The sequence below is a fragment of the Podarcis muralis genome, chromosome 1, assembly GCF_964188315.1.
Source record: "Podarcis muralis chromosome 1, rPodMur119.hap1.1, whole genome shotgun sequence".
Classification (NCBI taxonomy): domain Eukaryota; kingdom Metazoa; phylum Chordata; class Lepidosauria; order Squamata; family Lacertidae; genus Podarcis; species Podarcis muralis.
In genome coordinates this window covers 109,321,351-109,348,886 of record NC_135655.1, presented here as the reverse complement: position 1 = coordinate 109,348,886, position 27,536 = coordinate 109,321,351, and the positions used below count along the sequence as shown (strand labels likewise).

The following is a 27,536-nucleotide window of genomic DNA, read 5'->3' as shown; positions in this document are numbered from 1 at the left end:
CTGTATCATTTATGTATTTATTTCATATACAACTCACCATTTACGATGACATCTGAAGGCAATGAGCCATGTAAAATAGCACATAGAAGATTCAAAAAAAGGGGGGGGGGGATTCATACAAAATATACAACATCCCCCCTCCTGAAATCCAAACTTGAAACACAATAAAAGTAACAAGCACTTAAAAACATAGGTTATTTCTAGCACCTCTCATTTCATATTAAATAAACTGAGTCCTATCCCAGATATACTCAGAGTACACCAGTGCAATAAGTGAACTGATTTCCATGAGGTTGTTCTGAGTAGGACATACAATGAGTTAATCACCCATTAATCTGACTTACAATCCTGATGACACTTAATACTTTCATATGTTTCATAATAACCGAGCGTTTGAAAATAAGTGACTTTGGATTTAAAACATTAATCAGGAGTATTGAGAATACGAGACCGAATGACATGAATTCTCATGTAAAAATGCCACAGTCAACATTCTATCATTTCTTACCCTGTTCTCTACTGAAGCTCTATCCCCCCTCCCCCATTCCTGACATACAGTCTTCTAAGCTACTATCATCCAGTCTCTTCTGTAGTTGTGTCAGAGATCCCACACTCTGTGGATCCCAATAGCTGCACTGTGAAGTGGGAAGGGGGCTTTCGAGTTTTGAACCTGATGGGTCTTGCCTGTAAATTGGTGAGCTAAGAGCTCCCTGAGGACAAAGGAACTAAAAGATGGCTCAAATTTTCATGCGCTGAGCATATTTTTCTATGTGCATGTGAGGTGGGAATCGTATTTATAAGGAGCCAGGCAAACACTGGTTGATGTGCTGTGGGTGGCTCCTCAACACTTTATGTCCTCATGCCCTTGACATTTTATTGTCAAGTCTGTCTCCTCTCAGAGAGACAATTCCTAGAGTGGTTTAACAATCTACCCCTCTTCCAAGGGAACCCTGAGAATTCTAGCTGTGGGAGGGCAATAGGGGCTTCCTAACAACTCCCAGAACTATTAATAAACCCAGAATTCTTTGGGGGAAGCCATGATTGTTTACAATGGTATGAGGGCTTTCCCCCCTAGCCAGAACTCTCCAGAACTCTGCCACCTCTCAGGTGGGCACTGTTGCCATTCTAAGAGAATGAGGGAGGTGTTCATGGTGAGTTCTGGCACCTCTTTTTCTAGAAAAACACTACTGAGTGGCATCATAGTGCTTTTAATGTATGGTGTGAATGTGACCTAAGCTCAGTGGTGGACATGGGTATTATGGCACCCTGTGCAAAGCCAAAATTTGGTGCCCGCCCCAGCCCTCACGCTGCCTTCTGGAAGGAGGGTAAAGAGGTGACCGACTTTGGGAAGGAGACACGAGGGCTCTGGGACAGAGTCCTAGAGCTGTCTCACCTCCTCCCCAAATCTTAGAAAGCGCTAACTAGGCTTTGGGAAGGAGATGAGAGGACTTTAGGACCCTGTCGGAGCCTCACACCTCCTTCTCAAAACTCCAGTGCCTCACTTACCAGGTTTTGAGACAGTGCCCCCTTGGCCCTGTGCCCGGTGCATGCTTGCCCAACCCTAAATCTGCCCCTAAGTTGCACGTCTCTGCAGTACAAAGTTCACTGTAGTGAATGTCCACCTACATATGGCAGACACTCCTACTATGTCAGCTGTTAATTGGCTATCAGTGTGCAGAATCTTGTTAAATGTCTGGCCATGCCATCCACATGGCACGAGAGAGGGTGGTGATCGGAAATGGCAGTACCATTGTACAAGATAGCAGAGAGAGGAGAAAGGTTTCCCAGTTGTCGTCTCCTCCTCCTCTAAAACCCGACAAATAGCAGGGAAATTATTATTACCCAATGTTTTTGTCAATTTTGGATAGCGGTTTGATGCAGTACCTCTCTGAGTTATTACCTTTTGCTTGACATGCGTCTGAATAAGATTCTCGCTCCTCAAATGAGACTGAATAGCCGTTTTTCATGCAAAATGCCCATGCTGACATTCAAAGAACGATTTTTGCCTATTTGTGGTCGAAATGTGCAGATACTTAAGCAGATCCTGTTATCTGGTGGTACAGCAGAAACATTATGCTGTGATTTAGAGGGCTGAAATCTAACCAAGATGGATCGTCGGAGGCACATTAAAATGAATACTTAGCAAAAGTTTGTGATCGAAGCAGCTATATTCATTTCTCATTTGTCCTTCCCCCTGCCCCACTTAGCTTTCTGGTGTGTGTGTTTTAATTTTTTTAAAAAACACTACTGCTATACGTTATACAAATATGATAAGCAGAAATAACCTTCAATACTGAAGTGATTTTTTTTTGGGGGGGATTGGGGTCAGGAGAGACATGGGCTACAGTTTTAAAGCCATAATATTGTGATGTGCATGTGGGGTTAAGAACCTTTGGAAGTTTCTACTCCATAAATGTACTGTAAATGTTGACTGCTGCTAATAATAATAATAATGGGCCGAACCGTTCTATGGATTAGACTGCCCCTGACATACCCCCACCCTCCTCGACAACAGCCACTCTGCCATTCTTCTGAAAGCATAGGGTTGGTCTCCAAATGTAAATTCCTTAAATAAGCACTTCAGAGGAACAGACAATGCACAAACCTTGCTCTTTCCTTGAATGATGTAACATTTGTGTTGTGTTTATTTCCCCCTGCATCAGAGATATGTTGTTGGGAATGAGCAGATCACAAGGGGAAGGGTGCCAGAGCACATGCTTTACATAGGGATCAGTTTTCTTACATTTCCAGTCAAATCTTTCCATTTGTTTGTTTATTTATAAGAGTTTGTACTCGCCTGTTACCATAAGGTCCCAGGGCAGGTCACAATAATAGAACCATATGTTCTAAAAACAACTAAAACCGTTTCAAACTATTTTATGAAAAGATTCAGGTAATATCGATACAATATGATACGATATCTTTAATGTCATTGTCCCTTGCGGAACAATGAAATTGAAAACTACATAAAACTACATAAAAACTACATAAAAACTACATAAAACATTCAAAAACCCCTAAAAACTCTAAAACCCCATTTTAAAATACACTATACTACAGAGACCCCTTATGCTGTGTTTAGAACCAGAATTGCATTAGCGTAGAAACTGTTTTTCAGATGGCTAGTCCTGGCCTTTATAACCCTGTACCTTCTTCCAGAAGGCAGAAGCTGAATGAGATCATTTCCGGGGTGCGTACTATCATGTGCTATCTCTGCCGCTTTCTTATGGCACCTGGCAGCATAGATTTGATCTAAGGTGGGAAGAGTGCACCCAATAATTCTCTCTGCAGTCCTTACAACCCTGGATAGCATTGTTTTTCCCCTGGCCGTGCAGCTCCCAAACCACACGCACAGACCATAAGTTAGTACGCTCTCCACAGTGCAATGGTAGAATGCCATCAACAGGTCCTTTGAGAGATTGTTTTTCCAGAGGATTCTCAGAAAATATAACCTCTGCTGTGCTCTCTTCACCAGTTCTTTGCTGTTCTCTCCCCTGGTTAGGTCATCTCTCAACTCCATTCCCAGAAATCGAAACATTGAGACCTGTTCCACGCACTTCCCCTCAATAATAAGTGCCTGAATATTCAATTTACATTTCCTAAAGTCCACAATGATCTCTTTTGTTTTCTTTAAGTTAAGCAGTAAGTTGTTTTTCCTGCACCACTCCCCCAACCGCTCAACTTCCTTCCTATAGGCCGTCTCCCCCTCTCCAGCCGTAATTAAACCAACCACCATTGTATCATCTGCGGACTTAATGATCTTATTACTGGGGTATTTGGGGGCACAGTCAGCTGTATAGAGCGTGTATAAAAGCGGGCTCAACACGCACCCCTGCGGCGTCCCCGTATTCGTGATGAGATCCGCAGAGACGTGGGAACCCAACCTGACCCTTTGGGAACGGTTTGATAGAAAGTCTAATATCCCCCTGCACAAACATGGTGGAAGTCCCAGGTCTAATAATTTGGGCACCAATCTATGTGGAAGAATAGTATTAAATGCAGAACTAAAGTCTACAAATAACAGTCTCGCGTAGTTCCCTTGCTTCTCCAAATGAGTCAGGACAGCATGTAAAGCCGTTGCCACAGCATCCTCTGTGGATCTCTTTGCCTTGTACGCAAACTGGTAAGGGTCAAGTCCCACTGGCAGACAAGATAAGATGTGCTTCCTCACCAGTTTTTCGAAACATTTCATTATAATGGGTGTCAGCGCCACAGGGCGAAAATCATTCAGACTGTCTATCTTTGATGTTTTTGGCAGGGGTATAATGGTAGCGGATTTCAGACAGGGTGGAACAGTGGCTTGGGCCAGAGGCTGGTTAAAAATCTTCGTAAAGATTCCTGCCAGTTGGTCCGAACAATCTCTTAGCACCCTGCCAGTCACCCCATCCGGGCCCATAGCCTTCCTCGTGTTTACCTCCTTTAATATTCGCCTCACTTCTCCCTCTTCCACCCTGGCAGCATTTCCTGTAGGTAGTGACGCCAATAGCTCTGGCATCCCTGTTGGAGTCACTGTTGGTGTCACCTCAAATCGGGCAAAGAAGGTATTCAACTCTCCCACCAAGGAAGCAGTACTCTCTACCACTGATGAATTCCTTGATTTATAACCAGTCAGATGTTGGACTTCCTGCCACATTTGTCTAGTATCATGATTTCTCAGATGGTCCTCAATTTTCCCTCTGTACTCCGCTTTTGCTTTCCTGATACCCCTCTTCAAGTTCGCCCTTTCTATGCCATACAATACCCGGTCCCCAGTTCTAAAAGCAGAATTTCTGGCCTTCAATAATCTCCTAACCTCTCCTGTCATCCAGGGCTTCCTATTCGGATACAACTTAACATACTTTTCCCTGGTGACATTTGCTGTGCAGAATCTAATATAATCTAGGACCGTTGATGTATAAGTTTCTAGATCTTGATGGTCGAAGATATTCCATCAGATACCAGGTGATGCAGAAGACCTCATTTTTGAGACTCCACAGAGATGTCACCAGTAGATAATATTGACCAAGGTGGACATTAGCCTGAGCTGGTAGTTTCCAGTGTTTGTAAGCAGGTCCCTGTTTTCATTACTGAAAATCTGGAATGTCTGCTGAATTGGCCCACAGTCAACAGTTGGTGGGTTTAGCAAAGTATTACTCAGAGTAGACTCATTGAAATGAATGGACCTAACTTAGTCATGTTCATTAATTTCAATGAGAGTAACTCTTGAATAAAACTTAGTTGACTACCACCCAGTGTTTCTTCAGAAGAATACCGAGGCGTGCTAAAGCTTACTGTCAGGGGTTCAGGAGCAGAGGGACAGGAGAGGGAGGAAGTAGAGACCGAGGGAGAGGAATCGGAGGGAGAAGTCAGCGAGGGTAGCCATCCGAGGTCTCTAAGTCTCTCCAGTGAATCAGAGGATTCACAGAAAGGGGCCCCAGTGGTCAGAGCCAGGGGGTTGCCAGAGGGAACACCCCAGGAAGGAGGGGCCAGAGGGGATTCAGAGAGCAGCAGCTGGAAATCGGGACCAACTTTCCCACCGGAGAGCAGTAAGGGGGAGGAGTCCCAAACATCGGCAGCAGGCAGCCTGCCGTCAGCGGAAGGACATGAGTCAGGGTTAGCCACGCCTGCATCAGAGAGCGAGGTAACGGTCAAAAGGAAGGTCAGGGGCAGCGCGCGCGCGCCAAGTTCAAATGTACAGGAGGGGGGCGCAATGGGCAGTCCGGAGAGAGAGCCGGGTCCCAAAGCCCGCCGGAGAGAAGGGGAGGAGTCCGAAGGGTCCGCTTCCGAGGCATCCCGGAAAGAAGGCACCCAGGGGGGTAGTAGGACCCAGAGGAGGAAGGAGAAACGTAGAAGGTGGAGTAAGGCTAGAGTCTTAAGCTGGTGTACAGGGGGCGGAGACTCAGACGAGGCTTCGCTGGTCTAGGGTTTAGACGTAGAGACGCACGCTAGTGTTTGGAAATGGAAACTAAATGCCAATAAAGACTTCTGTACAGTTCTAATGGCTAGCGTTGGTCTTCTGTGAGCTGAGACCGGGAGGCAGTCTCTGACAGTAAGCCTCGTCTCCAGTTATCATCGGTTTTCTTCGCCTCAAGCATCGCTAAGGAAGCGAGGCAGGGAGGGTGGAAGACTGGTGCCTTGCGAGCTCACAAGAGTCAGGCAAGATGACTACAGAACAGAAAATAGCTTCCCTGCAAGAAGCGGTGACGCTACTCAACGCTGAAATAATCGCATCCAGGAAGAGAGAGGAAGAAGCGGCAGCTGCATGCAGAGATCTTCAAGCCAGGTTGGAAGGGCTTGTAAAGCAGGGGATCCCAGCACCCAGGTCCGAGGGGATCGGTTTGGGGAAGAGAGGAGGCAGCATTGTATCTCATTTTGATGGGAATTTGCAGCAGTACCCCAATTTCAGAGCAGATGTGCTGTTTGCGCTGCAGCTGCTGGAAAGAGACTTTAGAGATGAGAGGGAAAAAGTGGGGTTTATTTTGTCTCATTTGCATGGGGACGCGAAATCATGGCTGCGCAACCTGTGGAGAGATCAGGATCCAGCGCTCCAAAGCGCAGATGCGTTCATTAAGGCGATGGACTCCTGTTTCTTATCCAAAATAGACCTGGACATTGCCCGGAGGGACATATTTGGGCTAAGACAAGGGAAAGCCAGCGTAAGGCAGTATCATTCCCGGTTTTTTGCATTGGTCAACGCGCTGAATTGGGATAAGGATTCTCCGCCGGTTAGAGACCTTTTTTGGGAGGGTCTGAATGCACAGATCAAGGATGAGATGGCAAGGGGAGAGAGACCCACCACCACTCAGCAAGTGGTTGAAAGAGCGTTGTCTATTGGGGTGAGGCAGGAAGAACGTCCGTGGAGCAAAGAAGAAGGGCGTTGGGGACGTTCACCAGCGAGAGTGCCCTCCCTCTTGTCCAGAGAGGCAGAGCGTGCGCAGTCCACGCCTCCACAGGGAGGGGGCGAGGAGCAGATGGAGATTGGCGGTGCTAGGGCTCACTCAGCTACCAGAGCCTTAACGCCGGGAGCAGTAAAATCGAAGCTGCCTAGAAGGAACAGGAAGTGTTATATATGTGAGAGTGCAGAGCACATGGCAAAAGAGTGTCCCCAGAGGAGTTTCAAGCACACTGCAGCTTCAGTGACAGTATTGGAAACAACTCAACAGAGAGCACCACAGCAGGGAAACGACCAGGTCTGGCTGGAAGAGGAGGCACTGGGGCCCAGCCAGACGAGTCAGTGAGGAAGTCCCCAGAGATTTTGCAGCCCACAGACCCCCTCCCGCCCAAGCCAGTGGTGCAGCTAACCGCATCGCTTCAGCTGCCCAATGGACTCACCTTAGAAGTGCCTATTACAATTGACTCTGGCAGTAACGCAGACTTTATAGGATTGGAGTTCATTCAACAACACAACGTAGCATTACTGCCAGCCACACTGCCCCTGAAGGTTGTCACGGTGGATGGCAGGGAACTGCTAGGGGGGCAGGTGGTGCAGCAGACGCCGCCTATGGTGATGCAAATTGGGAATCACCGGGAAGTTATCAGTTTCAATGTCACCCAGCTGTCCGACACGCCTATAGTATTAGGCATGAGTTGGCTGCACAGGCACAGCCCAGCATTGGCGTGGTACCAGCGCCACCTGACTTTTGGCTCCTCCTACTGTGCAGAACACTGCATTATACCCAGCCCGGAAGGGGAAGAGGAGGACCCGCAGTTGCAGTTGGGCACGCTGCAAGCAGTACCCCACAAGTATGCGGAGTTTTTGGAGGTATTCTGCGAGAAGGAGGCGGACAAGCTACCCCCTCACAGACCCTATGATTGCAAGATTGACCTCCTGCCGGGGGCGACGCTGCCAACGGGGAAACTGTACTCCATGTCTGAGGATGAACTGCAAGAACTCAGGGAGTTCATAGATCACAATTTGAAGCGTGGGTTCATCCGGGAGTCGAAAGCGGTGGGAGGCAGTCCCGTATTCTTTGTGAAGAAGCGGGATACGCCCCAAAAAAGACTGGTGGTGGACTTCAGAATCTTGAATTCGAAAACCAAGCCCTCAGCTTTCCCCATGCCCAAGATAGACGACCTGCTCGCGACGGTGCGGAAAGGACGCGTTTTCACCAAGCTGGATCTACGTGGCGCGTACAACCTGATTCGCATGCGCGACGGAGACGAGTGGAAGACGGCCATGTTCACGCCACTGGGCACCTACGAATACAGAGTTATGCCCTTCGGATTACAAAATGGCTCTCACACTTTCCAAGCCTTTATGCATCACGTGCTGGCGGGGCTCCTTTACAAGAAGTGCGTATGCTTCCTGGACGACATCCTGATTTTTTCAGAATCGCGAGAGGCGCACGAGAGGGATGTCAGGGAGGTTCTGCAGAGACTGAAGGAGCACAGGCTGTACGCCAAACTGGAGAAGTGCCAGTTCGACGTGACGGAGGTGGATTTCCTGGGCTACAAGTTGTCGGACAAGGGGCTCGCCATGGACAGCGCCAAGGTTCGCGCAGTTTTGGACTGGAAGAGCCCACGCAATCGGAAGGAAGTCCAGCGGTTTGTCGGCTTTGCCAACTTTTACCGCAAGTTCATCAAGGGATTTGCCATGCAGACAGCGGCCATCACCGACACGCTCAGCTCCAAGAAGAAGAAATTCATCTGGACGGAGCAAGCGGAGCAGTCCTTTCAGAAACTCAAGCGTCTCTTCGCGTCCGAAGAGCAGCTGCTGCATGTGAATCCCAGCAGACCCATGAGGGTGGAGACGGACGCCTCAGACAGAGCCGTGGGAGCTGTCCTGTTGCAACAAGACCAGCAGGGGGACTGGAGGCCGTGCGCCTTCTACTCGAGGAAGCTCAGCAAGTCGGAGCAGAATTACACTATCTGGGACAGGGAGTTGCTAGCCATACATGCAGCATTCAAGGCATGGAGGCACTTCCTCATCGGAGCCAGACACACAGTGCAGGTCCACACGGACCACAAGAATCTGGAGTACTGGCGCACGGCTAGGTTCCTCAACCAGAGACACATCAGATGGGCAGAGTTCTTCGCGGACTTCGACTTCAAGATAGAGTACATCCCAGGCGACAACAACGTGATGGCGGATGCATTGTCCAGAAAGCCGCAATACCTGGAGGAGGCGGCACCGTCGGCGGCCAAGCACATTTTCGCACCGGAAGCGTGGGCATGCGCGTCGGCAACCGTGGACCTGGACGCCGTACGTCGCGCGCTGCGGGAAGACCCCTTCGCACGGGCCAAGATGGAGGAGGTGCAAAGGGGCACAGCGAGGGCCGACGAGTTCCAGATTCGCGATGGGTTGCTCCTCCACAAGGGAGCACTCTACGTGCCGGGAGATGACCTCCGCGCAAGGGTCCTGCAGCAGCTACACGACGCTCCCACCGCCGGGCACTTTGGCAAAGAAAAGACTGTCGAACTCGTAGCCAGAGACTTTTGGTGGCCCAAGATGCGGGGGGAAGTAGCGGATTACGTCTCGAGATGTGACACCTGCCAAAGGGCCAAGTCAGTTCACAGACCGCCGGCGGGATTGCTGGAACCGCTGCAGACACCGTCTGAACCGTGGGAGAGGGTGGCCCTGGACTTCGTCACGGATCTGCCCAGCTCGAGGGGAAAGACAGCAGTGCTAGTGGTGGTGGACATGTTTACTAAGATGGCACACTTCATTCCGTGTGCGAAGGTAGCCACGGCAGAGCAGACCGCCAAACTGTTCATAGACCACGTGTTCAAGGTCCACGGTCTGCCACGGTCTATTCTTTCCGACCGGGGGCGACAGTTCATCTCGAACTTCTGGCAGAAGCTGATGGGCATTCTGAACGTCAAAGTCAATTTGGCGTCGGCGAGACACCCGCAGACCAACGGACAAGCGGAGAGGGTCAACGCCGTCATGCAGCAGTACCTAAGATGCTACGCCAACCAGCAGCCCACGACATGGGTGGACTACCTGCCGCTCGCCGAGTTCGCTTACAACAATACGAAGCACGTGTCGACGGGGGTGACGCCGTTCTTCGCCAACAACGGGAGGCATCCCAGAACCTTCCCGGGTTTAGAGAGAGTGGGGGAGGGGGAGCCACAGGCAGCGGAAGCCTTAGCGTCAGAGTTGCAGGAAGTCCACGAACAGCTCAGGAGGCAGTTAGAACTAGCTAAGCACGCATACAAGGTGCAGGCCGACAGACACAGAAGAGTTGGGGAAGACATACAGGTGGGTGACTGGGTCTGGCTAGCAGCGCAAGCAGTGCCGACCAGATCATTAGCGAAGAAGAAGCTAGGACATAAGCAGCTAGGACCTTACCAAGTCCAGGCGCAGGTCAATCCAGTAGCCTTCCGGTTGGCTCTTCCGGAGGGTTCCAGAATGCATCCGGTGTTCCATAGATCGGTGCTCACGCCCTACAAAGCACCTCATAGGTTTCAGGAGCCAGACACAGCACCAGACCAGAGCAGTGAAGGGCCCAGAGTGAGGGGGCCGCCTAGGAAGGGACGCATCAATGAGGTCACAGAGATTTTGGACTCCAGATGGGGGGAAGAGGGAGTAGAATATTTCCTAGCCAGAGAGGGTACCCCGGCCAGTGCCAACAGCTGGGTACCGGACTATGCCTTGGAGGAACCGCTGCTCAAAGAGGAGTTTCATGCCCTCTTCCCGCACAGGCCCATGCCAGCAGAGTATTTCGATGACTGGCTTTTCACACCCACTCTTTCAGCCAGCACATTCCTGGGGTTCGACTCGGACGAGGAACAGGCACCAGTCCCCAGCTCTCAGGTGGGTTCGCCACCGGGGTCTGCCTCAGACCACTCGTATTGGTGGGACGATCAACCAGAGGAGCAGTGGCGCAGGAAGTGGCTGAGGGGTCCTTGGATGGGACCACCCGAAGAGGGGGAGAGGGGCGAGACGGACATGGACGTGTTGGGGGACAACGTGGGGTTCGAGCATGAAGACAGAGAGATGGAAGCAGAGGAGAGCGACGTTGACGAGTACATGGGGGATGAACTGTATCCGGCAAGCACCCCCGCGACGACGGAGCACCCAGTACCCGCACCGGAAGGAGGGGAGGGGGGAAGGGGGGGCTTCGAGGGGGGGATGGATGTCAGGGGTTCAGGAGCAGAGGGACAGGAGAGGGAGGAAGTAGAGACCGAGGGAGAGGAATCGGAGGGAGAAGTCAGCGAGGGTAGCCATCCGAGGTCTCTAAGTCTCTCCAGTGAATCAGAGGATTCACAGAAAGGGGCCCCAGTGGTCAGAGCCAGGGGGTTGCCAGAGGGAACACCCCAGGAAGGAGGGGCCAGAGGGGATTCAGAGAGCAGCAGCTGGAAATCGGGACCAACTTTCCCACCGGAGAGCAGTAAGGGGGAGGAGTCCCAAACATCGGCAGCAGGCAGCCTGCCGTCAGCGGAAGGACATGAGTCAGGGTTAGCCACGCCTGCATCAGAGAGCGAGGTAACGGTCAAAAGGAAGGTCAGGGGCAGCGCGCGCGCGCCAAGTTCAAATGTACAGGAGGGGGGTGCAATGGGCAGTCCGGAGAGAGAGCCGGGTCCCAAAGCCCGCCGGAGAGAAGGGGAGGAGTCCGAAGGGTCCGCTTCCGAGGCATCCCGGAAAGAAGGCACCCAGGGGGGTAGTAGGACCCAGAGGAGGAAGGAGAAACGTAGAAGGTGGAGTAAGGCTAGAGTCTTAAGCTGGTGTACAGGGGGCGGAGACTCAGACGAGGCTTCGCTGGTCTAGGGTTTAGACGTAGAGACGCACGCTAGTGTTTGGAAATGGAAACTAAATGCCAATAAAGACTTCTGTACAGTTCTAATGGCTAGCGTTGGTCTTCTGTGAGCTGAGACCGGGAGGCAGTCTCTGACACTTACGAAGATTGTTCCTTGGCATTTTGCATTACGTACAAACACTCTTCTTGCTGTAAACCTCCTAGTCCCTCATCACTTTCACAAACACTGTCAATATTTTGAAAAGAAGCAGCCAGGCAACTCCAAGCGAAGAAGGTATTTCTGGAGAAATGCTGATGCGGTGATACCATTCCCTGGCAATCCATTAGTATGCGGTGTGTGCCTTTTTGCTGCATGACACCTTGTCAAGAGATAGAAAAATGTCTCTTCACCCCACCCCAAATAATAACATAGATGAAATAAGCAGAGCTGGCAGGACAGGAACAATTGCATATTCCTACAGCAATTGATTAAATCAACCCCAGAATTACTGTCTCCTTAGATGTGTCTCGAACGTTGCAATCTCAGGAAAGGCATAACTGCCTAGTAGATACGCTTCGAAATGGGGGAAAAGCCAGTTATCTCTCTGATTGGCATTTTTGAGGGTGCTGAAAATGAACTCTTCCCCTGAAAACTTGCTATAATGGGCCAGACTTCCCCAAAGCAACGCACAAGGGATGCATGCTAACGCCCTGTGATTTCACAGAATCCACGAATCTTAACGAGTTGGAAGTCTAGCAATGCGGGAATCTCAGCTAAAGCATCCATGACAGATGGCCATCCAATCTCTGCTTAAAAACTTTCCATAAAAGAGAGTCCACCACCTCTTGTGGGAGTCCATTCCACTCCCAAACAACTCTCACTGTCAGAAAGTTTTTCCGAATGTTTAGTTGATACCTATACAGTGGTACCTCAAGTTAAGAACTTAATTCGTTCTGGAGGTCCGTTCTTAACCTGAAACTGTTCTTAACCTGAGGTACCACTTTAGCTAATGGGGCCTCCCGCTGCCACCACGCGATTTCTGTTCTCATCCTGAAGCAAAGTTCTTAACCAGAGGTACTATTTCTGGGTTAGTGGAGTCTGTAACCTGAACCGTCTGCAACCTGAAGCGTCTGTAACCCGAGGTACCATTGTATTTATAATATTAGTATATCTCGCTAGTGAGTGCATCTGTATGAGTGAAAAGACCCTCCTGCCCCCCGAACCTGCATTATAATGCTTTCCTTCCTTGCCAAGCCCTACTGACACAGGGCATTCTGCTGGTATCCTATGCAGCATGCATTGAGCAAGGCCATTGGTCCATCGATGTCTGCACTGATTGGTGGCAGCTCTCTGTGGCTGGAGGCATTCCTACCTAGAGACACTGAGGATTCAACCAGAGAGACCTGATCCATGTAAAGAAGATGCTATGGCCATTTCCAGTATACATCCTCCACCTGTGAGGGCAACATCTCTCCAAGTGCATCAAGTAGCTTATTTACTGAGAGTGCCTATGAAGATGCAGGCCACTGTTAGAATTCCTGCTCCGTGATTGCAGTCATGGGATTTTTGTCTATCACATGACGGTATATGTTTTGACTCCGCAGAGTGGGAAGTGACGGAGACAGGATGTTTGTGTTACTGTGTTCCATGAAGTGGGACTATTGTCCTCCCCCCCTTTGCTGCTTGATGCTAGAGAGAGAGGGAGCCATGTTGCAGTGCTCCATGTGTGTTTATATGTAAAAAAGTAGATTAGCCAAAATGCTGAGTTGCTGAGGTCTGTTACGCATGATGTGCAAACTCTGTGGATCCCTAAGTGTGCCGGTGTCTGTTGGCACCAGTTGCTGTGATGTTCATGCAGAAGAAAGCTTTTGAAGCTTCTGAATGAAAACCAGGAGGGAGAGAACATGCCAGTTGGGCATGTGTCTCTGTCAGGGTCCTACTTGAGTGTAGGCTGAGCTCCTGATAGCCACTGGGTGCTGCAGCATGAGGAGTGGGAGGCCTCAGCTTCCTCTGAAGGGCCTGAGGTGCTCCACTGGGCCTGACATGTCCCTGATGTGCTGTGTGACTGGGCACGGGGCTGGGGAAGGAGTAAAGAGGATGACAGCAAAGTCCTGTGGGAAGTTCTTTTCACTCTGCTCCTTACTTGCAGCAGTGAAGGGATTTCCCCCTACGAAACCACTTCTCACTACTCTCATTTTGTTTTCATCCCCCCCTTATTTTCAGTTAATTCACATTACATGTTAATTGCCATACACCTTCATCATTATACGTAACATGAATACAGTGGTACCTCGGGTTAAGAACTTAATTCGTTCTGGAGGTCCATTCTTAACCTGAAACTGTTCTTAACCTGAGGTACCACTTTAGCTTAATGAGGCCTCCCACTGCTGCCGCGCCATCGTCGTGCGATTTCTGTTCTCATCCTGAGGTAAAGTTCTTAACCCGAGGTACTATTTCTGCGTTAGTGGAATCTGTAACCTGAAGCGTCTGTAACCTGAAGCGTCTGTAACCCGAGGTACCACTGTATATTATTTCTGCAAATTTCCCACATCTAAGCCTGCAACCACCTCCCCTTATACCCAAATGCCCGTGTGACTTCCTTCACCCACATGCGTGATATCCAACTTCTTACTTAATAAAAACCTCTAATATTGTGTTCATTTTTATTCATTGCAATAGTCATTCATCTATTAAAAAAAGAGAGGGAAACATAACTTCTTAACTTAATGGGTTCAGTCTATACGTCTCCAGAGATTTGTATGGTGATTTTGCAAAGGACCCCTTGAAGATCTGAGCAGGATCTGACCACAACCAAGCACTGTTTAACAATAAGTCAATTTGATGCCAACAGGAGAGATTTAAGTATGTGCTTCTCTCCATATATCGAAGTTAATGGAACTTGACGGTGCTGAAATTTGGCTTATGTTTAGGATATTAGTCACCTGTCCTGATTATTTCTGCTCTGAATACTCCGCAGGTGCTTCTACCTCCACCCTTAAGGTACATATTTCCAAACAATTCAATTTTTGTTGCGATGCAATGGCTCGGCGTTGTTGTTTTGGGACACCGCCTGGTTGGAAAGTTCACCTGAATGTCTCTTTTCAAAAAAGTTCACGCAAATTCAGTAGTTACGCTACTTGTCTTTTGATAGCTTCCTTCCCAATGGGCAACTTGTAGGGCTGAATGGATAAACAAGCCTTTATTATTTGTTTATCTGCGTTCTCTCTCTGCTTGTGAGGCCAAGTAGAGATCTCCTTACATCCTGGAAGCTTGTATTTGTTGTTCTTTGTCTGTGGACAATTGAAAACTGTATTTTAATTTATGTTTAAACCCAAGTTTGCTTTTTGAATGAAAATAGGAGCATTATCCACAGGGAAGACTCGTGACCGACTATCAGGCAAGAATGAAGTACACACCAGATAAAGCTCCCAGCTTATATACCCTCTGGGATGAAATTATAGAAACAGATTTAGAAATAAAAGTCGTTATTTGTGCTGTGAAGTAAGCTTTTCTTTAAAAAAAAAAGAAGAAGGAGAAAAGGAAAAAAGATCGGTTTCTGCAGAAGAAAAGAATTTCTGCCTCCAGGATCTTATCAGCGCAGCCTTAATTTAGCAAAATCCTTCTTACGCCTAAGCCCCACATATAGTAAAAAGCAAGGAAGCTAAGCAATAGTAGGAACCTTTCTTTCCTTCCTAAAAATCCTATTTTTAGAGGAAAGCCTCCTACTGAAACAAGGTGTCGCTAAATGTTGGATGGAATATAAATCTTTTACAATGCTGCTTGCTCATTTTGATTGCTTTCTTTGATTCCCTCCAATGCTTCCTTTAATAATTTAAATTTATTTATTTATTTCTTCAGGTACCTTTTCTTGGCCAATGCTTTGAGGTTTCTTTTGGCATATTGATTTTGATCTTTGATATTGTAGCTGTTCCACAACAGCCCATGTCAAGGAGAGACAAGCATCCGATATTTACACTTTGGACCAGTGCTTAGAAAGTACATTTTTAAAAAGGAACCAGTTCCAGTTCAACTCCATCCTTTCACAAAATTAACTAGTTTCGTTCTAGTTTAGTTCAAGTTCTACCCCCCCCCCCAATGAACTTAATTCATCTTTAATTCATTCAACAATAATGGGAGCTACGTCTGAATGGGGTTTGGAAAATTCCAAACAAGTTCATCCCAAGCAAAGAGGAAATGTATCACCAAAAATCTGGGCAAATAAGGTATGTGTACAGTTCTGGAGGTCCGTTCTTAACCTGAAACTGTTCTTAACTTGAAGCACCACTTTAGTTAATGGGGCCTCCTGCTGCCGCCGCTGTGCGATTTCTGTTCTCATCCTGAAGCAAAGTTCTTAACCCGAGGTATTATTTCTGGGTTAGCGGAGTCTGTAACCTGAACCGTCTGTAACCTGAAGCACCTGTAACCCGAGGTACCACTGTATATGCATATGGCAATTTATATGTATAGAATACAATTTTAGAAATAGTTGCCATAATGTAAAGATTTTTTGAACAAAACATACCTCATCCTAGTGTAGCAGGAAACTTGGGTTCTTGTTTGGTCTGCAACCTCTAAGCTCCACCTCTCCCTTCTCAGGATTATTCATCTTTAAAACCAAACTTGACCACCCCCGCATTTAGAAAGGCACCTGCGTAAGCCAAATTTATCATCTTGCCATCTGCACTATTGGAAGGCAGATAAGGAACTAGATTCCCCATGGTGAGTGGATCTGCCCATGGAAGAGAGGTCAAATTAAAACCGTAGGTAATGTTCTTTTCCCAGTGCAGATTTTATTCAGGTATCAGAGCCTCCTTCATAATCCCGCTTGTATGAAAAGTACCAGGGAGGACGGAGGAATATTTTTAAAGTTACTTCTTGTCTGACTGGAATCCCTATGTCACCAGAAATGTAGCTAGTTTTGGTGCAACAGCCGTAAGTCAAAGAAACCAAAAGACTACACGGCTCCACAAACAGTCATAATCTGACACAGCTCACAGTAAAATTCTTCTATTATTTTTTTTAAACTTTTAATGGAGTTTATATTTCCTTGGATGCATATTTTAAATCTATTGAATGAGTATATTGATTGTTAAATTCCACTTTGACCGTTTTAATGTTTACGGAAAAATGATGCTGAATTTCTGATTTTAATATGCTGGCTGTTTAGCCGTAATAATAAACATTCATATCTTTAAAACAGACAGTCCTCCAAACAGAGGACTGTAGCCTGTAAAGTAGGACACATGGCAACTATTAATTAAACAACCACTTTCTTATTTCGGTTTAAGGGAAAAGGAAAAGTCAACCTGGTTTTCAACACACCGTAAGCTTGAATAAATTCCTTAAACCTTAAAACTACTGGCCATATTAGATCCTACCACATATAAGGATCCCTCACACGTGAAGTGACATTTAAAACTGGCTTCAGAGCTTAGGCCTGGCTGAGTGCTAGCTCCAAGTCTATTCTGTCGGGGAGCACCAAAGACAATACTATTGCTCTGAGAAAGCAGCAATGTCAACACAGCCATCAGCAAGGCATTTTGCTCCCTGAGGTGGAGCAGCAAATCCCCCCTTTTCCCAAAAAAATGAATCAAGATGGACCCAAGGCAGGTCAGCTTCTGGGTCATGTAGCCAGCATGACTAAGCCACATCTGGCCGACCAGAGCAGCGCATGGAAATGCCGTTTACCTTCCCACCTATTTATCTACTTGCACTTTGACGTGCTTTTGAACTGCTAGGTTGGCAGGAGCAGGGACCGAGCAACGGGAACTCACCCCGTCGTGGGGATTCGACCCGCCGACCTTCTGATCGGCAAGCCCTAGGCTCTGTGGTTTAGACCACAGCGCCACCTGCATCCATGCAAAAATACAATACAATGCTTTAAATAAATGGCTGTCCTTTCATATCACCAAAACTTCGCTGATGGAGGTAGCCATTTCACTCTGTCTAATGGAAGGGCCAGCATATAACTGATGCAGATGAACACAAACATCTGCATGTGCCGTCCTCATCTGCAGGGCAATACCATGTGGTCCTGACTGGAATTGCAATCATATCATACATTTAAAGAACAATAGTACCACTTTAAACAGGAATGGCTTCCCCCAAGTAATTCCAGGAGCTGTAGTTTGTTAATGGGGAGCTATAGTTTGTTAGGATAAGGGACGCGGGTGGCGCTGTGGGTAAAAGCCTCAGCGCCTAGGGCTTGCCGATCGCATGGTCGGCGGTTCGAATCCCCGCGGCGGGGTGCGCTCCCGTTGCTCGGTCCCAGCGCCTGCCAACCTAGCAGTTCGAAAGCACCCTTAAGTGCAAGTAGATAAATAGGGACCGCTTACCAGTGGGAAGGTAAACGGCGTTCCGTGTGCTGCACTGGCTCGCCAGATGCAGCTTTGTCACGCTGGCCACGTGACCCGGAAGTGTCTGCGGACAGCGCTGGCCCCTGGCCTCTTAAGTGAGATGGGCGCACAACCCCAGAGTCTGGCAAGACTGGCCCGTATGGGCAGGGGTACCTTTACCTTTACCTATATAGTTTGTTAGGAGGCCCCTGTTCTTGTCACCTATCTACAGTTCCCAGAGTTCCCCATGAAGAGGGATTGATAGTTAAACCACATTGGGCTGGGGGGGGGGGAAACAGGGGGCTCTTTATAACAATAATAATTTATTGTTTATACCCTGCCCATCTGGTTGGGTTCCCCCAGCCACTCTGGGCGCCTTAACAACTCTCGCCAACCTTAACAAATCACAGCTCCCTGAATTCTTTGAGGGCAGCCATGACTGTGTAAATTGGGATGATAGTGCTTTAAATGTATGGTGTCAGTGTGGCCTAGATGCATCTTGTCATATGGATGGGTATGTATAGCACCACTTGGGACCAAAATTTGCTGCGATGAGCAACTAGTTGTTTGCAACCATTGCTGGGTTAAAGCTTTTAAGTGTTTCCCTGTTAAGAATGATGGGAGAACATATGGTTGGGTGGTTTTTGCGTCTCAGTGACTGAATGTAGAGCACTGTACCCTTCAGGTAAACATCACATGGCAACAAAACCGCATTTTCCAAGCCACTACCCTCATTTCGTACTTGCAATTATACCCCTCGTTCTAATTCTGTGCAAAGGTTAACAAACGTGATCTGATGAAAACCAAGACCCGAAGCATTTTGGAGTTGTTGTTATTTAAATCTAACAATTCTGAACATGGTAAACAAAGCTCTCTTGAAATGTTGCTAATAAATCAGGATAGGAAAATTAATGGGAATTCACGAGCACTAAATCAATGCTCATCAACAGGAGCAATTTAAACCCAACCCTTTGGCTGAAGGTCCATGCAGTTTTTAAAAAGAGAGCAAAAAAGCACAAGAGAGAAGATCTGTACGAGCCATGCCAAAGTGTGAACTCTATTGGAAATCAGTGGAGATTTTGCCTACAGAACTGAGGCCACGGTCCTAATTATGCTTACTAGGGAGTAACATGTCTTTAACAGCCAGGAGGAGGGCAAGGCTGCCCATAAGCCAACACTGAACTAGCAAAGACATCCTATTCTATCATCATCATTTTTATAACCTGCCCATCTGACTGAGTTGTCCCAGCCATTCTGGGCGACTTCCAACATATATAAAAACATTATACATATATAAAACATTATACATTAAAAAAATCCCTGTACAGGGCTCCCTTCAGATGTGTTCTAGAGCAGGGGTCTGCAACCTTTAAGACAAAAAGAGCCACTTGGATCCGTTTCCGAAGAAAAAACAACTGGGAGCCACAAAACCATTCCGACATTTAAAGCATGCGCGCCGCTGCCCTCCGATCTGACAGCGGGCGGGAAGTTGACGTCGGGACGGTGCGTGTCTAACGCACACACCGCCCCCATGCGGCGTCACAGCCAGTACAGCGCCTGCCACAGTGGGGAGTGTCGGGGTGCACAATGCGCCTCCTCCCCTCGCTAGTATCTGCCCCGGAGCCGCGGCAAAGGTGTAAAAGAGCCACATGCGGCTCCGGAGCCGCGGGTTGCAGACCCCTGCTCTAGAGGTTGTATGGTTACTGATTTCTTTGGTTCAAGGGTTACATAACATCATAGACTCCAACACTTATCTGATGGAAACAGGGAAATCCTAAGAAAAAGCAGGACATTCTATGAGCAAATAAAAAACCAGGACTGCTTCTGTAAATCCAGAACTGTCCCTGGAAAAACACTTGCAGGGTCTGTAATCGATAACCCTGCCTTCCTTCTCATCCAGGTATCTGTTTGTTTCATAAAGTGTAAGACCCCTTGGGCACTCACCTGCATCAAAATTGGACTTTCTATAGGGCCTGTTGCAATGTTAGGTAGCAGTCTTGTCATAAGTACCTTGAACACCATGAGAAAGCAGGGCACATTAAAGCCAAGAGGACATTAACCTGAAGTGCTCCCATTCATATAGTGGGAGGATTGCGCTTGTCAAATGTTGGCAACTGCTTCTTATTTCCATCGTAATAAATACATGGTTGCAGCATTTGCTTTCAAATCCACACACTGGCAAACCACTTCTGTTGGTGGGTATGTGCGGGAGATCTTCCAGTGCAGGGCAGTGGTTAGAGGCCTGTATTGTGACCTGGGTCCAAATCCGCTCCTATCCATGAAGTTCACATGGTACCCTCGGGCCTATCACCAATGCTCAACCTCACCTACCTGACAGGACAGTGATGACATGGAGAGCCAGAGACCACTTGGAGGAAAGGGGGGGGGTATAAATACAATAATTAAATGAATAAATCTGCTACCACCAGATTCCTCTTCTGTGTTAAGAATAACTGGCAGTGGTATAACAGAGGGACATTACTCTTAACAGTGGTTACAAACAGTGCTATTTTTTGAGAAAAAGAGGTGCTGGACCTCACCACAAATGCCTCCTTTGTTTGCTTATAAAGGCAAACTTGCCCACCTGAGAGGACCCGGAACTTAGTTCCGGCTGAAAAAACACCCTGCTTACAAATAGAGGTATGCAACACAAAATGTGGCAGCTGAAAATTGCTGCTTTTGTGATTTGGAAAATGTGCAGAAGGATCGTGGTCTCCAAGTATGCAGAGACCATTGTAATCCCAGACCTAATAAAACATCTGCCTGTCACAGTCCCTCGTCTATATTTAAACCAACAGTGCTTTATTCTTTTCTAAATTTACTTGACTGTTAAGCCATTGGCTCGGCATTTATTTTGCGCACACTTCTCGAAGAAGACGTTTGATTTTGTATGAAAGTCAAATTCAAAGCAAACTTGATTGCACAGACGACACAAGCATCGATTCCCTCTAAAGAGAACTGTCCCGGTACATCTCCCCCACCCCCTGGGAATCAAATCAACAGTGAACAACTTTCTTCCTGCTGAGGACTTTGTGGGACTTTTGCTCCCACCCAACAGGAATCAGCCAGTTCTTTACAAGTCATCTCAACTGCTTTGTGTACCCTTATCCTTCTAGCATTCCGAGTCTTCTTCACTCTTTTTTTCTTCTTCCATTGCACATTTTACTGCATACTTCCTGTTTTTGCAAACTGTCTATCTTCAAAAGCCGCTCAAACTGTTGCTACCCCCTTGTTTACACCCCTTCCCCGGGGCTCAGAGATGCATTTGCTGATTTGAGAGGACTCCTTCTGCAGTTTCACTCTATAGTTAACTCAGCAGAAGCTATGCGATAGCACAGGCAGCGGAGTGACTGTCTTTGGTCACGGAGGGCGCTCAGCACTTCTGTGCCAAACGAAAAGCGGAGAGCCCAAGCGTGACTGCTGGCATCACTATGTTTACTTGGCAACGTATCAAGTACTTGGCAAGATTCAAATAAAAATTCCAGTGGAACTCTACAATGCTCTCTCACAAAGTTCATTCTCATGTTTTCTTTAGCAGCAAAAATGCACCCAAGTTAGAAATACATAGGAACACATAGGAAGCTGCCTTATCTCGAATCTGACCATTGCTCCACCTAGATCATTATTATCTACACTGACTTGTAGATCCTCAGGCCGAGGGCATTTCAGCCCCACCAAGAGATGCCAGTGATTTGAACCCAATACCTTCTACATGCAAAGCAGACTCTCTGCCTCTGAGCTACAATCCCTCTCCTTCACGTTCATTTATTATAACTTGCCTTTCCATTAAAAGAAGAAGCAAAAGCCACAGAAATCGTAGCCTCATAGTTAAACACAGAAAGATCTGATTATGATCCATATACTATTTAATTATACTCTGCCTTTATCTCCACTGGGCCACAAGGTACCATATGATGCCTTAGTGTTGTAAGCCCTCACTCTTGCCTCGTGAACAAAATATCCGCAAACTAATAATACCACAAGTTGAATTGACTGTGTTAGTTCGGTGTGGCCAATATTTTGTTTGAATGCATTTGTCCCATGGCAAGAGCTACTATCTTCCACATCAAAGAGAGGCCTTCGTTTCAGTAGCTTGCCATGGTGTGATAAATACCAGTGCTCAACACAGGAGGGCACATTTACACAAAACATTCCCCACGTGAAACTGATATGGTACTGCTACTTTGTAGTAACTTTATCACATCACATAATACCTTCATTGCCATTACTGTTTTAGTCTTGTCAAGAACTCCACAGTACGTCGCTGAACAAAATGCATGCTAATACACGACCCAAGTGCTGTTACACTGTTAGCTTCATTCTGCTGAGAACTGTGGAGCTACTGGAGCAATGGGGCCTAAGGCCATTTTCATAGTGGATAATAAAGGCTGGAGACAGGCATGCACAGGCCATTTTAAATAGCTGCAATGGACAGGTTGGATACAGGTGACAGGAGCGAGCCAGCAGCAAATTAAACCAAGTAAGTAAGGAGTTAACTCTTTATTAGCAAAAACAAGATCTGCAAAGCAGTGTCAGGCTTCATGAGCACACCTGTGGGCATCACATTGGTGACCTTCGCATAGCATCATGGAGGCAAATTGTCTGATTTACAGTGGGAGCTTGGGCTTGTATCCAAGGCAGCACCAAGTAACTGTGCAAGGATTTACACTTGCCCAATGAGAATTTCCTTCTCCTCCTCTGCTGTGGGTACATTATATCCTCCCAAAATCTGCTCCAGAGGGTTGGGGGGGGGACACACACACATAATTTGGGGTGCATATGGGGAAATGTCCTGTGGCACAAATGTAAATCCACGGGTTGATGTGACATTTCCTGCCACTGTGTTGGATAGAAGCCTATGTGTGTGCAAATTTTTGAGATACTCACCCTATTCACCTGTCACGGAGATCAGTATTAAAACTTTCATTGGCTTTAATGCAACTTAATTGTTGCTTTACATCTTGAGATTAGGAGGAATGATTAATATAAGCCATTCAACGTTGACTTTCATTTTTAAGTAGTTCAGGCTTTTGTTATAAAATCGATAAATGGGTTGTAGCTATTGAAATGCACACGTAAAGATCTTCAAAAGCACTATCCATACCTTTTAAAAGTCGTCCATGTCACTAGCATTAATCTCCTGATGGAACTATTACTATATTTAATGGTATTACTGCAACTTTTTTTCCCTTGGTCCCATTTTCATCTTGGGAAAGTGCTTTGATGTCTAAGTTAAACTCATTGCATATTTGTAACTTTTCTTACAGCATAAAAGCTTATTTGTGTGTCAAAGGGGGAGGCGATTCATTACTTTCAATTGACAAGAATCACAGAAGAGAATGCACTGCAGAAGTGTTTGATTTTGTGTCTCATTTTACAGTGGCAGAAATAATCAGCTGACAAAGGGAAGGACTGTGAGGATAACCCCAGCTGTGTGCTAAATTAATTAATGCCATCACGTTTCGGAAAATACCTTGGTAATAATTAGGAATAAATTAAAATTTGATCCTGTTTGCTCTAGCGCTGTAAAATGCCTAATTGTAGACAGGAATGGTAATTGTACCTTTGTGGTGGCCGCATGAGGCTCTTAAACACAATGCATAAGAGAGAATATGGTTGAGTCAAGTCCTAGTAAATCAAAAGAGACAGACGTCTAATTCCAAGGACATTCTAAGCGAAACTTCAGTTTCCTAAGAATTAACACACACTTTAAATAACTGGCTAAATGAGATGCCACACTCTAGGATTTCACTGATTAAATAATGTTTCTTAATAAAGCACCTCGTGATGGAGAGCATACTACCAATTAACAAAGACTACATTTTAATCTAAACACGTCACATTTATATTGTGGAAATATACACAACTGGGGGAAAACCCAAAAGGCTTACAATTAATTTCTCATGGCATATTCATGCCAAAGTTAAGTGCTTTTATAAGTTCCATTGATTTTACAGGGAGAATTGGCCATACACTTAAATCAATGGGATTCGAAAGTGCTTCACTTTGGCTAGATCACAATGTCAGCTTCTAGACTTTTATGAAAGTTTGTTCCCTCTTTCCCCACAACTTGAAGCATTCTAGACAAATTCACCTGCAGGAGGAACACATCCATTGCATTTGCAAGCTGCACATAGCTATACCAAGTATTTCTAAGATCACAACAGTGTAGACGGGGGGGGGGGGAGGGGGGGAGAACCCAACACTATCACATGTGATTACATAAGACACACAAGCCATTAAGCACAATCAAAGACGTAATCCAATTGTTTTCAGCAAAAAAACAAACAAACCCCAAACTTGTGTCAGAATGCATGCAACCAAGTAGATTGCTGTACAGAATTTAAGACCCACAGATATATCAGTTAAGTGGCAAAGCACTTACCATATACTTGACATCATCAAGCGAAGTTTGCCCAAAGGTCCCGAAAACATTGCCAACAGCTGATTAAAGGATGACCTGGGGTTCTTCTTTCTCCCCTTCTTTTCGTCAGAAGCGCATCATCTGGAATCAGAGCACATTTTGTTCATACTTAAACCTATCCTGCCCTGTTGTCGTTTTAAAAAGGACTGCTTGTCCATGAAATAATCAGGCTTGACAAACGGCCACCGAATGTGAGGCCGGTGCTTCTTCTTCAGAAGGCTTCTCTATGTGTGCGTGTGTGCGTACGTACGTAGGTGACTGATACAGGGCTTGTGTTAGGAATTTAGATTCCATTTCATGAAGCAGGATTCCAGCAGACTGAGTTAAAGAAACAGATGGGAGGAAGAGCAGGACAGATGGGGGGTGGAAGGGGGGTGGGGTGGAGAGAAAGCAAGCAAAAGGACCGAGGCTGAAACTGTTTTCATTACCTGTGTGTTTTGCGATTATGGAACAACCAGCATTTGGTTTATTGAAATGGGGGAGAAAATATCGGAGTTACAAAGCAGCTCTGCTTTATGGGAGATTCCATTTTAGGAGGTGCTTACTGGCACTCGGCAGTACTTTTCATTCAAGTTACAGAAATGATACTGAAGTCCTCAAAACCAATTTCTGGGCATGATTATTGAGTGGTGCACACAGCACAGTCACCAGTTTTGTTTACATATTCTGGGTTTCAACCCCCACCCTTTCCTAATGAAATAAAACACCAGCAGGTGTTTTGTACTCATTTGACATCTATGCCGGATCTAAGCAATGCTATCCATCTTTAGGTGCCAGCTAAAGACCTGCCTTTCCCTTCAGGCCTTTGAATGTGAAGAAATTGGCTGACAGATGGCAGAGGTTTTATCTAATTGCACCGAGTTGCTTATTGTGTTTTCATGTTGCCGATTGTTTCATGTGCCTTATTGCTGTAACTGGCCCTGGGCTCACGAGAACGTAAAGACAGCCCTGCTCGGATAGACCAGTAGCCCCTCTCTTATCACAGATGCCTATGGGAAAACCACAAGTAGGATCTGAGCACAACATGACTCTCCACTCCAGTGGTTCCCATCAAACGGCTGCACAACAAAGGGTGGGACACAAGTCTTTCAAATGAAAATGCAACAAAATGAGGCCCTTGAGAAGGTGTGTGCCAGAGGCATATGGGGGAGGGACTTTGGATCTGTAGGATCTAAAGGCGCCCCCACATTCAATCACAGCATACCACAGATAAGGGAGATGAACTACACCAGTAGCAAATCTGAAATATTTCTCCTCCAGCTGAAAGCAACTTGAGATATATATATATATATATATATATATATATATATATATATATATTAAGTTCAATGGAAGAAGGGGAAAGCCATTCCTGCCACCTCCTCGCTTGAGCTTAGAAAGCTACTTCACCACACACCCTAGACTTCCTCGGGGATTGCTCTACACTTGAATGGTTTGCAGCTACGGAGTGTTCCAGAAGCAACTGAAAATGAATGTACAGGGGAATCAGAGGGATGCGCACAAGTCCGTTCAGCCCTGTTCCACTCCCTGCTCTGCCCCTGTCCCATTCTGCCCCCTTTTGGTGCCGAAAACAGCACACAGGTCAGCGGTCGAACGCGTGCTGATTGTGCGTGAGTGGGGAGGTGCCTGTCTTGCAATTTTATTGGTTATATTTCTCCAAAGAACTCAAAATGGCATACATGGTTCTCCAATGGCCACATTTTATCCTCCCAACAGCTTTGTAAGGTAGGTTAGGCTGAAGGACAATGACCAGCCGAAGTGAACTTCATAGCTGGGTGGGGATTTGAACCCCGGCTTCCCAGGGCATATTCTGATAAACTAACCACTGGACCACACTGCTTCTGAAACACTCCCTTAGCAAAATTAGAACCTTCCCCTCACCAAGAATGCAGCTAATTTCAACTGAAACAACAGTCATCATGAAAGTCATCATGGCTGTGACTCAATGTTTCATTGGCATCCCCCATGGTGCTTTGCAGCTTGAGTCCACATTTGCCAAAGGTCTTGACCCTCATGAAGTTAAGTTTGCTTTGGGACACTTAATGCATCAAAGGAGAATCCTTAGAGGTTAGACAATAATAGATCACTGTTATTCAGCATGGCATAAATTCTTCTCCTATGTTAGCTCAGATGCAAAGCCCACCAAATCCCCAGTTTCCCAGGTAAGCATATGGAGAGGTCTTTATAGAAAATTAAAACTGCCTTTCTTCCCTTCCTTTGCATATTTTATTAACAATTGCTGTATTAAGCTTGCATTGCACATTTCATAATTTTCCTGTTTCCTTGCTGTCCCCCATCCCCTTACGTTCAACCACTGGTATTACTACCGTATTATGCCTTTATGCAAGTCTGTAAAACTATTCTTATGAAAAAATGTCAACAAAAGTCTTTACGAAAAGAAGTTTGCATTCAAAGGCGAATCTACCTAATTCACACTTCCCCAAACAGTATGTGAACCAAAATACAGCCATCCCTTGAAATTTGCACTTTTATGAATTTTGCAATGCTGTTTGCCAACAAAATAGCGTTGCTTAGAGAAATGCTCAGAAGAGGAGAAAGTGTGCATAAACGTGTACACTAGCATAAAAACAACATACACAAATATATTCAGTATTGGGAACTTGCTTGCAAAAATATGTATGTCTGGAAAGAAATGTGTATCAAAACATGCAGATGGGGAGAAATGCCCACTTTTTTAAAAAATACATTCACAAACTTAATGCAGAAATGTGGAGAGCTGAACTTAACACTCGAAAGAAAGAAAGAAAGAAAGCAAGAAAAGAGAAAACTGAAAGAAAACCAAAATTGAGAGGCTCATCCATCCTTACCCTGCACCCTCCTGGAAATTCAAGCACCCTTCCTAATTTGTTCCTATTGTATTTTGTTTTAATCTGCACAGTTCTTCATGGTAGCAGCTATCAGCCCTGAGTGCTCACTGGAAGGACAGATCCCGAAGCTGAGGCTCCAATAATTTGGCCACCTCATGAGAAGAGAAGACTCCCTGGAAAAGACCCTGATGTTGGGAAAGATGGAGGGCACAAGGAGAAGGGGATGACAGAGGACGAGATGGTTGGACAGTGTTCTCGAAGCTACCAGCATGAGTTTGACCAAACTGCGGG

General features: G+C 46.5%; 1 protein-coding gene across 3 annotated transcripts in view; it reads right to left on the bottom strand.

Annotated features, from left to right (window-relative positions):
• Nucleotides 1-27,536, bottom strand: part of B3GALT1 (beta-1,3-galactosyltransferase 1) — a 335,318-nt gene that overhangs the window by 75,766 nt on the left and 232,016 nt on the right. For 2 of the 3 annotated variants that reach the window (XM_028747710.2, XM_028747700.2), the window contains exon 4: nt 24,379-24,498. The exons of the other annotated variant lie outside the window; for it this stretch is intronic. The gene's annotated coding sequence lies outside the window, so the exon portion shown is untranslated. The remainder of the gene's footprint in view (nt 1-24,378; nt 24,499-27,536) is intronic. 3 annotated transcript variants of the gene reach the window in all.